The sequence below is a fragment of the Chelonia mydas genome, chromosome 6 (genome assembly GCF_015237465.2).
Source record: "Chelonia mydas isolate rCheMyd1 chromosome 6, rCheMyd1.pri.v2, whole genome shotgun sequence".
Lineage (NCBI taxonomy): Eukaryota > Metazoa > Chordata > Testudines > Cheloniidae > Chelonia > Chelonia mydas.
The window spans coordinates 61,719,912-61,732,074 of NC_051246.2; the positions used below are offsets into that span (position 1 = coordinate 61,719,912).

The 12,163-nt window shown below is 46.7% G+C and overlaps 1 protein-coding gene across 13 annotated transcripts in view; it reads right to left on the reverse strand.

The window, feature by feature from the left end:
* The window catches only part of PACSIN3 (protein kinase C and casein kinase substrate in neurons 3), a 38,959-nt gene that overhangs the window by 26,116 nt on the left and 680 nt on the right, over positions 1-12,163 (reverse strand). The window contains exon 2 of one of the 13 annotated variants that reach the window (XM_027832616.3): positions 6,744-6,825. The exons of the other annotated variants lie outside the window; for them this stretch is intronic. The gene's annotated coding sequence lies outside the window, so the exon portion shown is untranslated. The remainder of the gene's footprint in view (positions 1-6,743; positions 6,826-12,163) is intronic. 13 annotated transcript variants of the gene reach the window in all.

Below are 12,163 nucleotides of genomic sequence, written 5' to 3' on the forward strand. Positions count from 1 at the left end.
GCAAGTTTCAGCGACGTAAAGTGGTAGTATAGACAAGGCCTTGGTCTCAGTCCTTGGGTTGGATTTGTGGTACTTTTGCCTTTTCCACAGCTTTCCTGAGTTGTGGAGACAAGAGCTGCGCCAGTTATTCCAGGGGCAGCCATGTCAGGTGTGACAGTTTGGGAAATCTGTCTGTGTAAAATTTATGAATTTTGGTTGACTTTTTGAAATTTCTCTGTCATTGAATGCTGCAGTGTATATTGACTCAGCCATTTGCTCACACAGTTTTTTTTAAGTTTATCTCCCCAACCAGGGAGAGGGAGATGCAACAGTTGACAGTCATTAATCTGAATGGTCTTCCATTCAGATGGAAGCTGCCTAGAACAGGAGGGCTGGAGGCTGGGTGAAAATAGTCCTTCCCAAACTGTCTGGAGCGGGGTGGGGTAGGGTTGGAGCAATTGAAAATCCCCAGCTGAAAGGAAAAACCTGACAAGAGGTGTTAAAAGCTGCTGTTAAAAACAGGGGTATGCTTGCTGAGCAGGGGAGCCTTTTGACTGTCTAACCCAAACAAGCTAAAGCAGGGGTTCTCAAACTGTGGGTTGAGACCCCAAAGTGGGTCATGACCCTATTTTAATAGGATCGCCAGGACTGGCATTAGACTTGCTCGGGCCCAGACCTAAAGATGAAGCCCGAGGGCTTTGGCTCCAGGCCTTGAGCTTTGCTCCCCAGTTCATGTAGTAATTTTTATTGTCAGAAAGGGGTCGCAATGTAATGAAGTTTGAGAACCCTTAAAACAGCTTGCTGCAAGAATGAGGGGAGAATCCATGACCAGGAAGAGAAGACAGGACCAGAGTGGGGTCCAGGCAGAGGGACCTGTGGCCCCTGAAGGCACTACCAAAACCAAAGAACGTAGTGAGGACTGAGGGAGGGAACTGTGTACAGGTGTTTATTATTTTTTCCACAGATCTCCTGTGCTTTGTCTATAACAGAAGTATGATTGGTTTATAGTTTCACCCTTCAGGGACACATGATAGCTGAAGCAGTAACACTGACTTTACAGAGTAATTTCTAAACCAGAGTATCCATGAGGGTGGAACTCTGGGGAGGATGTGCTTGAGCAACTAGGGTGTCTTGGAGGACCAGGGCAGCTTGCCCGTAAGGTCTCATTCCCTAAAAAAAAAAAAAAAAAAAAAGTACCAGATAGAGTCTGCACTTGGAAAGTGTTCCCATAAGGCTAGAGTAAAAGGCTAAGGGTAGACCCTGCCCAGACTGAGGGGACCTTAGAAGCACACAGATCCAGTACGTGGTCTCAAACACAGCTGCCTGGTGGGCATCTGCAAAGTGGAGCTCAGTCAGAACTGTGCCATCATCTCCCTATTTTCACAGCACCATAAATAGCATGGTTTCTGCCCCACATCTACATTCACCACTCAGTCATGCTGCTTCCCAGATGCCACCCATGACCTGTTTTCCTCCTCTCTGACTGTGAGTGGGTTTCGCTCATATCAAATACCCCTCCATGCATGCAACCACACTGTTTGAGCTAAAGAGACAATTAGCTGTTTGCTTCTATCCCATGCATTTCCCACCCCTACCAATCAGGGTCAGCTAGCATCAAACTTGCCAGTGAATTCATACCAGCCTCTAGACTCATTTCAGCTGGAAATGAGAGCTGGAAGGGATCTCAAGTGAGTTATCTTCCGTCTCTCTGTATTGTGACAGGAGTGATTTCATCCCCAAACTATCCGAGGCGGGTGTCTAACCAAACCCTGACTAGCTCCAGGAAAGGCTGTCACTCTCCCCATTGGCAACTGGTTCCTGCTCCAGAGCGTTCCCCCGCAATATTTAACCTACGTTTCTCCTACTATAGCACAAATCCATGGGCTTGTCCACACTCACTGACTAATGAGGATAATGTTGTAACAGAGCTCCATAAGAGCAGTAAAGGGATCTCTTCCGACCACCAGGGTGAGCAGCATCTGCCCACTTCCATACAGCCCTTGAATAAAAAGCTTATCCTTGGTGATACTCCTCTACGAACTCTCCAGTTTGTTCATGTTGTTTTATGAATTGAGGTACTCCAAACTGAGCCGAGTGCTCCAGTCTAGGCCTGACAAGTGCCAGGTAGAGCAGAATAATTTGTAGTTGCTTTTACATTGGAAACTCCTATTCATTCCAGAAGGCAAATGTTCCACTGAGATGGAGTCACCTTGCTAGACCATCAGGGCAAGGACTGGATCTTTATGTACTGAAAAGCCTTATGCACACAGACTATATTCAAATAATCCTCCACAACAACCACTGCCTGGTTAGTCCCATTCTAGATCTGGGCATTTCATGGTTTCTTCCTTCATTAGACTTCACACAGTTATTTAAAATGGACTCAAGTCTTTTCTGCCCATTTCTTCAATGTGGAAATTTCACTGCACGTTAATCCACCCTCAGCCCCATAACCTCAGTTTTATATCATCCATGTATGCAAGTAACCTCTACTACATCCTCCAAGTAATAACTATTTCCATTTGCTTCTCATTACACTGATTTGTCATTTGAGTTGCCACTTGGAGGTTTTATCATTAGGGATTACTTTGTTGTTCAGGCCAAGTCTGTGACTGTGTCACGCCCTAACAAATTCAGAGAGCCTTTACCCACTGCACCTCCTATTATCAGCAATTACGTCATGGAGGGGATTGGCTTTGCCTGGCACCACCTGATTTTACTACCTGTGTGTTTTTCACTGAAGTGCACCTTTCTCTCAAACATTCACACAATGGAGATAACAGCCTGGAAGAAAGCAAGTCAAACATCAAGGTTTTCCTGGAGTTCTATTTTCTCCTCTGCAGGTTACAGAAAGGTAGAGAGCACAGGACAACCCCTAAAGAAACGCAGGATCACAAGACAGGATTGAAACCGGGATTTCTCATTCCGGGGGGAATATGAGCTGGTATAATGAGGGAGAGGGAATGAAGGGCGGGGCGAGGGGTCACACACCCTGGTGGCTCTACTAAATGTTGTGGTCAGTTCCTCTGCTTTGATGATGTGCAGGTTCATTGTTCACACTTTTGGCACCAGAACTAGTTTACTCAATTGCTTCCTCGGAGAGGAAAATCTAAGCAACATGAAAGGCAACTGTTGGGGTGAGACAGAGTTCAGAGCCATACAAACAGGCAAGACTATAGACCAACAGCTACACACAGCACCATTCTGCAGGGCTGATAGTGTCTTGGAGATCGTGCATGCCAAAAAGGAGCATATTTTGTTTAAGGAGTGGGGAGAACACCCAACAAACAAAAAGCTTTCATAACAACATCTTCCGTCCCATGAGAAGAGCCGATTTAACTACCTCAGCACTGCTCTGCCCCTTGAGATCTTCACTAGCCCTTTAGGAGCATTTATAGGGTTGAACTCCCTAAAGTGTGCCTAGGCAGCAGGGTTGAGCAGGGGCAGCCACTAGCAACTGGGCTAATTTTTTTTTTTTTTTTTTTAAATACTCAAACTCTCATGTTCCTCCTACCAAGATTGTTACACTGAGCTCCATTCAGGGAAGTCAGAAGAGTTATTTGCTATCTTCATGCTGCCTGAACAGTGCAAAGGGAGTGAAACAAGGCATAGAATCTGCCTCCCCATTTAAAGTATCTATAGTGGCCCAATGACCTTTTCGAAATAGAGTCTTCAGCCTGAAGGGCAAACATCAATTTAAATCCCAGGTGTTACCATCCACCGCAGATTCCTAACTATCAGAATAGACACAGGGGAATGGGACAGACATCTCTGAGAAGCACACACTTCAGGAAGATATTTTAGCTGTTTAGCATCACCAAAATGTGGCTTCTTCCCTCCCAGCCCATCCCCCAAAGCAGAGAATCTTGCCCTTGTTTTTCAGTACCCAGCCTGACATGCCAGCAGGACACTGGGAAGCTTTAGTACAATCCAAGCTTTTTCTGCTTGGCTTTCTGAACAAGCCTCCATCCCACAGCTGGAGAGACCAGTTTTCTCTTTGCATTTGGGATGGAGCCACCTTGACCCTTCTTACTTCTCAGTAAGACTAGAGTACTTCCTCTCTGGAAAGCGCTCACTAGTCCAGTTCATAAGCCCAGACACCTCCATTTGGAAGGCGACACAGCACACAGTGGAGTTGAACAAGACAGGTTCTGTGAGCAAGTGTGTGTGTGTATATATATATATATCCGAGGCTCTGTGATCACTGGCACAGCACCCTCCAGTCCACTCAAAGCCAACACCAGGCTTTTTCGCCCAGGCCTGCAGCCTGTGGAGCAGGCCCCTCTAGCAAGGCTAGCACTAGCAAGGACAGAGCAAAGAGCACGCTGAAAATACCAGAGGGCCAAACAAAGATGGAAATGAATCCAGGAGTGCCTAAAATTAACTGTTTTGTAAATGAGAAATGTGCTATGACACATCTCCCAACCCTCCATAAGGCTCACGTGCCCTTATCAAAAAGCATGCAGAAAGCCCCACCTCTGAGCTCTACACAGCAAGGGCCACATCCCCATGCACACCAACAGGAAGGGTTCTGCTTTAGAAGAGGCAGCACAAAAAAAAGTTGCCAAGCCCCATTGTTCAGCCACCTGTAAATGTGGCATACAAGTTCACCAGTACCCACAGCACTCCTGTGTGGAAAGCAAGTACTATCTCCATCTACAGAGTAGGGCAGTCACACAGATCAGTGGCAGAGGCAGAATTAAACTCAAGACCATTGATATCATTGTGACAGGTTAGGTCACAGAGACCCACTTGGGACGGTCACCTGACGTGCTGAAATTACCTCTAAGCCCGTTTTCCCTACCAGCTTGGGACTTCCAGAACCCTGTCTTGTTGAGCCAGACACGCTAGCCTACTGCAACACAGACCTAAGGTCTGGTCCACGCCCCCAAAGCTGCAGACTTAACTGAAAACAGCTCAGCAGGTTACCAGTTTCCAGCACCCAGACACCAATGGGATCCAAACCCCAAATAAATCCATTTTACTCTGTATAAAGCTTATACAGGGTAAATTCATAAATTGTGGTTTAAGTAATGACAGAACAAAAGTAAGTCACCAAGCAAAATAAAGCAAAAACACACAAGTCTAAGCCTAATACATTAAGAAACTGGTTACAGGTAATATCTCACTCTTAGAGATGTTCCAATAAGCTTCTTTCACAGGACTAGTCTCCTTCCTAATCTGGGCCCTATCCTTTCCGCTGGTACAGTCCTTGTTAGTTCCAGCCGACATCTCAGGTGGTGAGCGGGGGTTCTCTCATGATTGGCAGACCCCTTTGTCCTGCTCCATTCCCTTTTATTGCTTTGGCACAAGGTGGGACTCTTGTCTGATGGGGTGGGGACAAGCACAATGGAAAAGTACAAGGATTAAGATGGATTCCAGCATCATGTGACATGGTCGCACGTCACTGTAAGACCCCCTAGTCTCCATTCTTCCTGGATTGGCCCACAGGAAGGTTTGCAGGTAAATAAGCCATTTATGACCACTGTCTGGGCCAATGGGAGCCATCAAGATTTTAAACCACCATTAATGGCCCACACTTTGCATAATTACAATAGGACCTCAGAGTTTTACTTCATATTTCTAGCTTCAGAGACAAGGATACATACATACAAATAGGAGGAATATATTCAGTAGCTTATAACCTTTGTTATGATACCTTACAAGAGACCTTTTGCATAAAGCATATTCCTGTTACATCATATTCATACTCATAAGCATATTTCCATAAAACATATGGAGTGCAACGTCACAATAATCACTGCCAGCTAGTGGGTGACTGGAAACTCCATCAGCTTGTATGCTGCCTGCAGTGACCCAGCTGGCTTTCTAATCCTCTAGGCTAAAAAGTTTACTTACAGGGGGTGAAAAGTTAGATAGGTTCCCAGCAAGGCAGTCCACCAGGAGAGGCTGGGACATCCTGAGATCCCACTTATTCCTTTTGTTGCCTACAGAGCCAGACCCCCGCTAGCTGGTACCATGGTGTTCTACTCCAGTGTTTCTCAAATGCGGCCACCGTGGCTGCATGTGGCCACCAGGGGCTTTTCTTGCAGCCACAGCCTCCTGGGGTGTGATTGTGGGGGAGCAGCAGCCCTGCCCCCACCCTGGTGCTCCTGGATGCACTGCCTTGGTGTTGGTTGCTCGGGCTTCCAGCAAGGGCTGGGCAGCCAGTAAGTTCCCCATCTTTCCAACAGGGGGTGGGGCTCAGGATTTGGGCTTCAGCTCGGCGGTGGCAAAGAAGCAGGCTCTGGCTGCAAGGCTTTGGGCTCCAGCCCCGGGGTTTCAGGCTCTGCCCTCCCCATTGCCTCTGGCACCTCCCCCTATCCTCCATCTAGGGCTTACTTTGTCCCCAGAATTCCCAGTGCTGAGTAAGTCTGCTGTGAAAAGTGATACTTGTATGTTTGTTAATATCACTTTTCACAGCAGACTTCCTAGCTAGTAATAAATAAATTACAATGATTTGGACATGTATATGTGCATATTTATTTGGTTTTTCCTAAAGCTAATTGAGTATTTTAGGAAAAAGCGTGAGAGCGGCCACAAGCAAGAGTTGGTGGCCGCACCCTAAGGCCACCAAATAATTTGTCCTGAGAACCTCTGTTCTACTCCACACCCAATTTCTCAGAAGTGTAGAAAACAGATCTCAGTGCTTTTAGTATCTTGACAAGGAACATGGATAAGGCATTGTCTCAGCGACAGTCTCCTAGTGGGGAGGCTACATGAAAAAAAAATGAGATAATGGTGCCATTGCCAGAGATACCCACTCAGATATCCACCGTTGGCCTCTGAGGAGCCCCCTCAGGAAGAAATAGGTAGAGTTTGGCATCACCTCTGACTGGGCCTACCCTGAAAGAGAAGGTACCACTATGAAAGATACTGGCCAACTACAAAGGGATAACTTAATGAGGGAGGCATGCAAACAGTTTGAAGGGTTTGTAGCTGATTATGGTTGAGGCAGTGTCAGGTTTGTTTTTAAACCTCTAAAGGGGGCGAGGGGAAAGCAAACTCTCCTCTGGCAGACCATACAGGGCATTCTAATCTAGTCTGGATTGGAGCTCAACTAGGTGCATGCCCTGATCTTTTTTCCTCAGCGGGGGGGTGCCAGCCCATTGGGGGTCATAAGCAGGAATATTTTTGGGCCCCCAAAACACACTAAAAAGCAAATGGGGGCCCCCCTTGAGCTGCTCAGGGACCTAAGCAATTGCTTAGGCTATGTCTACACTATGCAGCTTTTAGAGACACCGCTGTGTCACTACGGCTGAGCTGCTAAAAGGCTCACGATGTAGCCCATTTGTCAGCTCTCCTGACAAAAAACTTCCATTCCCAACAAGCGGCGTTAGCTCTGTCGGCAGGAGAGCGCTGTTCACACCAGCGCTTGTTGTTGGCAAAACTTTTGTCTTGGGGCGGGGAGTGCTGACACCTCTGAAAAGACAAAAGTTTTGTCATTCAGTTGCCAGTGTAAACATAGCCTCAGTCTGCTTTTGCATAGCATCAGCTCGGTTTCTCAGGCACAACCCCAAACCTCAGGAGAGTTAAGAGAAAAGATATAGAAGAGCATCAGTTAGTATGGGCATCACAAAAAGTGTTAAAGAGGACCTGAAAAGGAAGAGAACATTGGAACTATGCCTTTCTGCTTCTTTCTAATCAATTAAGTGGCCTGGGAATTTTTTTGCCCCAGAAGTTCCCTGATTTGTGTGTTTTTAAGAGTTGAAATTCAACTCATCTGCCCTGAAGACTCTGTGGTGATTGGAAGACTAGAGAAATAAATGACATCACAAGAGTCGAGAGAAAACTGACCAACAGAAAGGTTGAGGGAAAGGATTTTTTTTTTTTAAGTTGTGGGGAAGAAGAGGGTGGTTCATTAACAACTTCAAAGACTAGTATTTGGAAAGGGCATCTATTAGATATTTCAAAACACCCCTACTGCTTCAATTAAGATGCATGAACTGAAAATAAACATCCTCTGATCTCCAAGGAGACCAAGGTGAACCAGGAAGTCAGATTTGATATGCTTGATGTTTCTAAGGCTAAAGGAGTTTTTAAATCCTCTCAGGAGTCTCTTGCAGGTCACCTTTGGCAGATTACAATACCCCAGTGGCACCTACTAGATAATACTCTGCCTCCCAAGAGTCTGGGAGGTTCAATCCATTAGTGCAATTCATGGAGAGAAGGAACTATTACAGGACAAAAATATGATTAGGAGGCCAGTAACATATGCTGCCTCAGCCCACGACTCTAGGGAGCTTGAAACTATTGTACCAATCAGTGAAACAAAGCTGACTAATCACAGGAATGAATACACTAAACTTTCTGCAGCATGAGGACTATCCCTTTGTAAGTGCAGTAACTTCAGCCGCACAGAAAGACAGGCAGCATTTAGGACATTCCATTAGGAGAATAAGTGTGTTGCAGAAGGGTGGAGAGCAGTTAGACATCCTGCAACAGCTTCTTAATTCAAGTACACCAGCCTCCTTCCTCTCCTCTAAAGAGGCTTCTAAAGTCACATTTTTTATAAAGACTTCCAGACACAAAACTCACTAGACACCCTTCTTATTCGGTTTTGTATCCTATTGCGAAGGCCTTTAGACTAAGATTTTTTGGGAGCAGTCTTTATCTGTCTGCACAGTTTCCCCTTTATGGTGCCATGTACACTCACCATTCTGTAAGCAGTAATAAAAGGATTTATTCAGAAAGGTCCACTTTTGTAAATACTAAAGTCCTGCCCTGCCCTTCTTTCTGGGATTATTCAATCACCATTATTGTTTAGGCAGACAGTATCAGATTGTATGACAACCTTGAGTAAGGAAGTAGAATTTGGAGCCTGTGTCCATCCAGACCCAGCACACAGGATTTTAGCTGCTCTTGCACAAGCCACAAGGCTCTGAATCTTCACTAGGAACACCAGACATGACATTTCCCAATGAGGGGATTCCATTCACTTAAAATGTTTTCACACTTGTATGGCTTGGATACATAAAACCCTAATGGCCACTCACCAGCCAACAACCTGCCCCAGAGTTCTGTACTGCATTGACAGAGTCCACAATCCTGTGTAGTCCATCCCATCTTAAATCCTGCCAAACTATTCACTTGCTGGCACTGCGTAATGGAGTCCCAAGTGGGCAAGAGATGTAAACCCTATGCTTGGCTGTCATAGAGATGTTAGGCCTCTCTTAACTGCATAGGAAAGGAAGGAAACAATCTTCACAAGAACAAGTGCAGACAAGCCACAGACAGGAGCAAGCTCTTAGGTAAAAGTCTCAGCAGGCACAGAGTGGGGAGAACAGCAGGCCAGTCACTCCCACATTTATCTTTTTCCTCAAACTTTTGCTTGGAAGAAGACAAGAGGATGGTTCAGGGAACAATCTCTTCTGCTGAAGTAGATATTAGGAATAAAGGAGTTGCCAAAACAAAACAGACTGTTGGTTCATCTTCTAAGTGATAGTTTGTCAGTGAAGAATGTCTGATGCTTCATAGTCAGGTAATCCTTTGACACATGGTGTACCTAGTTGTGAAATGCACTGGAAGAAATTCCATTTTGACCCCACCCAGAGATCAGCTCACACCCAGAGACAGAAGAATCCAGTGCTCTAGTAATTTTAGCACTTGAAACTGCCCTGCAGAGAGTATTCCTATTACAAACAGAAAAGTATCTGAGCTCTTTGTAAGACTTAACTACTTCTCAGCTACATTTTAATTCCAGAGTGAGGTGGAAGAATGTTAGGGTTTTGTATGCAACCTATAATAGTATCTTCATTAGATTGGCAGTGGAATAGTTCCTAATGAGCTTCATTAAGTCTCTAGTTTGGCTTCTGTTTCGGAAGGCAGAAAACCTCTGTTTGGGGTAGAGATTTATTTTTGTTTTTAGGGTGGGGGAGGGAGAGAAAAGGATGCTCAGGAGCTCATGGGGAATTTCAGAGAACAAGTACTAAAGTTCACCTCCCGCAACAAAAAAGGTCTCCGAGCTTGGGAAGTGCAACAGGCAAAAAAAATACGTAGTTGGCACAGAAAGTGGACAAACTGGTTAAAGCATTTGGGCCAGGATAGCTGCACTTGTTGCTGTTTCTGCTGAGGAGTCTGACCCCTTCTGCCACAGGTAAGGACAAGCCATAGATGGTCTGTGCTCTCAAGGCACACACAAAATCTAGTGGTGAGCACCCAGTACACCAACATTCCATATGTGTTGATGCGCTAAAGAGGAGAGGATAGTCCCAGGGGTTTTATGCAGTTACCAGATAGTAAAAACAGGTAGGTTGTGAAGAACTGCTCCTCTTACTCCTCCAAAATAAATATTTCTCAGCCTCCCCATCACCACATATCCACTCCTCAGCCCTAGAAAGCCCAAATGCAAGATCAGTGGCCACAGTTAAGCAAGGACAGGAGCGGGGGAAGTTTCTGCAGCACATAATTCTAACTTGTCACCCTCAGCTCTGGGAGTCAGGAATTTACAACATGAGGAGGATGTCCCCAGCTGATGCCTAAGAAGGGGCAGAAAACCAAATGGAAACCAAATGGTCCAGCTGGACTTGAGGAATGGATAGCATACTGAAGAGGCCTATTTGTTTTGGGAAATGGATATAGGAGTCCCTATTTCCATGGACACCTCCCCAGACACTCCAGTGGGAGTTGGGCTAAGGACTGGATGGGATCTAGGTGGTCTGCTGCTGTTTGAATACATTTTTCTTAGGAGACTAGAGGCAGCTAGTTGGACAGGATAGAGGTGTCAGTACCATGATAGTACCTCCGCACAGTCCAGTTGGCAACGGGCAGCCGGAGGGTGCCTATCCCTTTAGCAAAAAGAACGAGGAGTACTTGTGGCACCTTAGAGACTAACACATTTATTTGAGCATAAGCTTTCGTGGGCTAAAGCCCACTTCATCAGATGCATGCAGTGGAAAATACAGTAGGAAGATATACATATATACACACAGAGAACATGAAAAAAATGGGGGTTGCCATACCAACTCTAACGAGACTAATCGATTATGATGGGCCCATCATAATCGATTAGTCTCGTTAGAGTTGGTATGGCAACCCCCATTTTTTCATGTTCTCTGTGTGTATATATGTATATCTTCCTACTGTATTTTCCACTGCATGCATCTGATGAAGTGGGCTTTAGCCCACGAAAGCTTATGCTCAAATAAATGTGTTAGTTTCTAAGGTGCCACAAGTACTCCTCGTTCTTTCTGCTGATACAAACTAACAAGGCTACCATTCTGAAACCTATCCCTTTAACAGAGGCTCTGCCAGGCTCCAGGGCCTGCAGCTCCAGTTTCAGTGTGGGAAGCAACTCCGCATGGTCTTCACAAAGGGGCCCTGTCGCTTTCTCCCCCGCCCCTTCCCTGGCTGTAAAGGAGAGAAGCCTGCTCCAAACAGAAGGGAGTGGGGTCCCACAGAGAACCCACTCTAGGAGTCTCCAGGGAAAAGAGATGGGAGCAGGGGACTGAGTAGGAGTGCAGGCACTAAGGGAGGTTCTGGGGAAACTTGTTCAGATGTGGACAAGCTAGTTCTGAGCCCAGGAGCTGGGGGGAGGGGGGTGTCTGAGACCCCCACCCAGAGAACAGGGGATGGGGTGGGTTGCCTCAGCAGCTGGGCTGTAAGGGCAGATCAGCCTGAGGTCTCTAACTAACCTCTTGGAAAATGCTTCTATTATAGCCCGGTGACCAGATGTCCTGATTTTATAGGGAGAGCCCCAATATTCCAGGCTTTGTCTTATATAGGCGCCTATTTCCCCCACTTCACCCCTGTACTGATTTTTCCGCTTGCTATTTGGTCACCCTCATTATACCTGTCTCATGGCAGCTGACCCCCTAACGGGGCACCCTTGGGGCCGGACACTAACAGGGCACCGCTCCCAGCCCGCTCCCGCAGAGGGGATGGCGGGGCTCCACTCCCCAGAGCACGGCAATAACCGGAGAGCCTGCGGCGCACATACCAGCGGCCGATAGCCCAGCCTAGCGGAGGAGAGCGAAGTTCCTGCCAAGGGGTGGGGGGTTTCAGTGCAGATCCGAATGGCGGCGCCTCCTCCCCCCCACAGCGGGAGGCCTGGAAGGGGGAGCTTCCCCACCCCCCGCCATTCCGCTAGGAAACTTTTACATTTAAGACGCCAGCTCACTTGCCATTAAGTGCAGCTCCGCCGCGCGCTGCCTCCCCTCCAGGCGGGGCCGGACTACCCCACCTC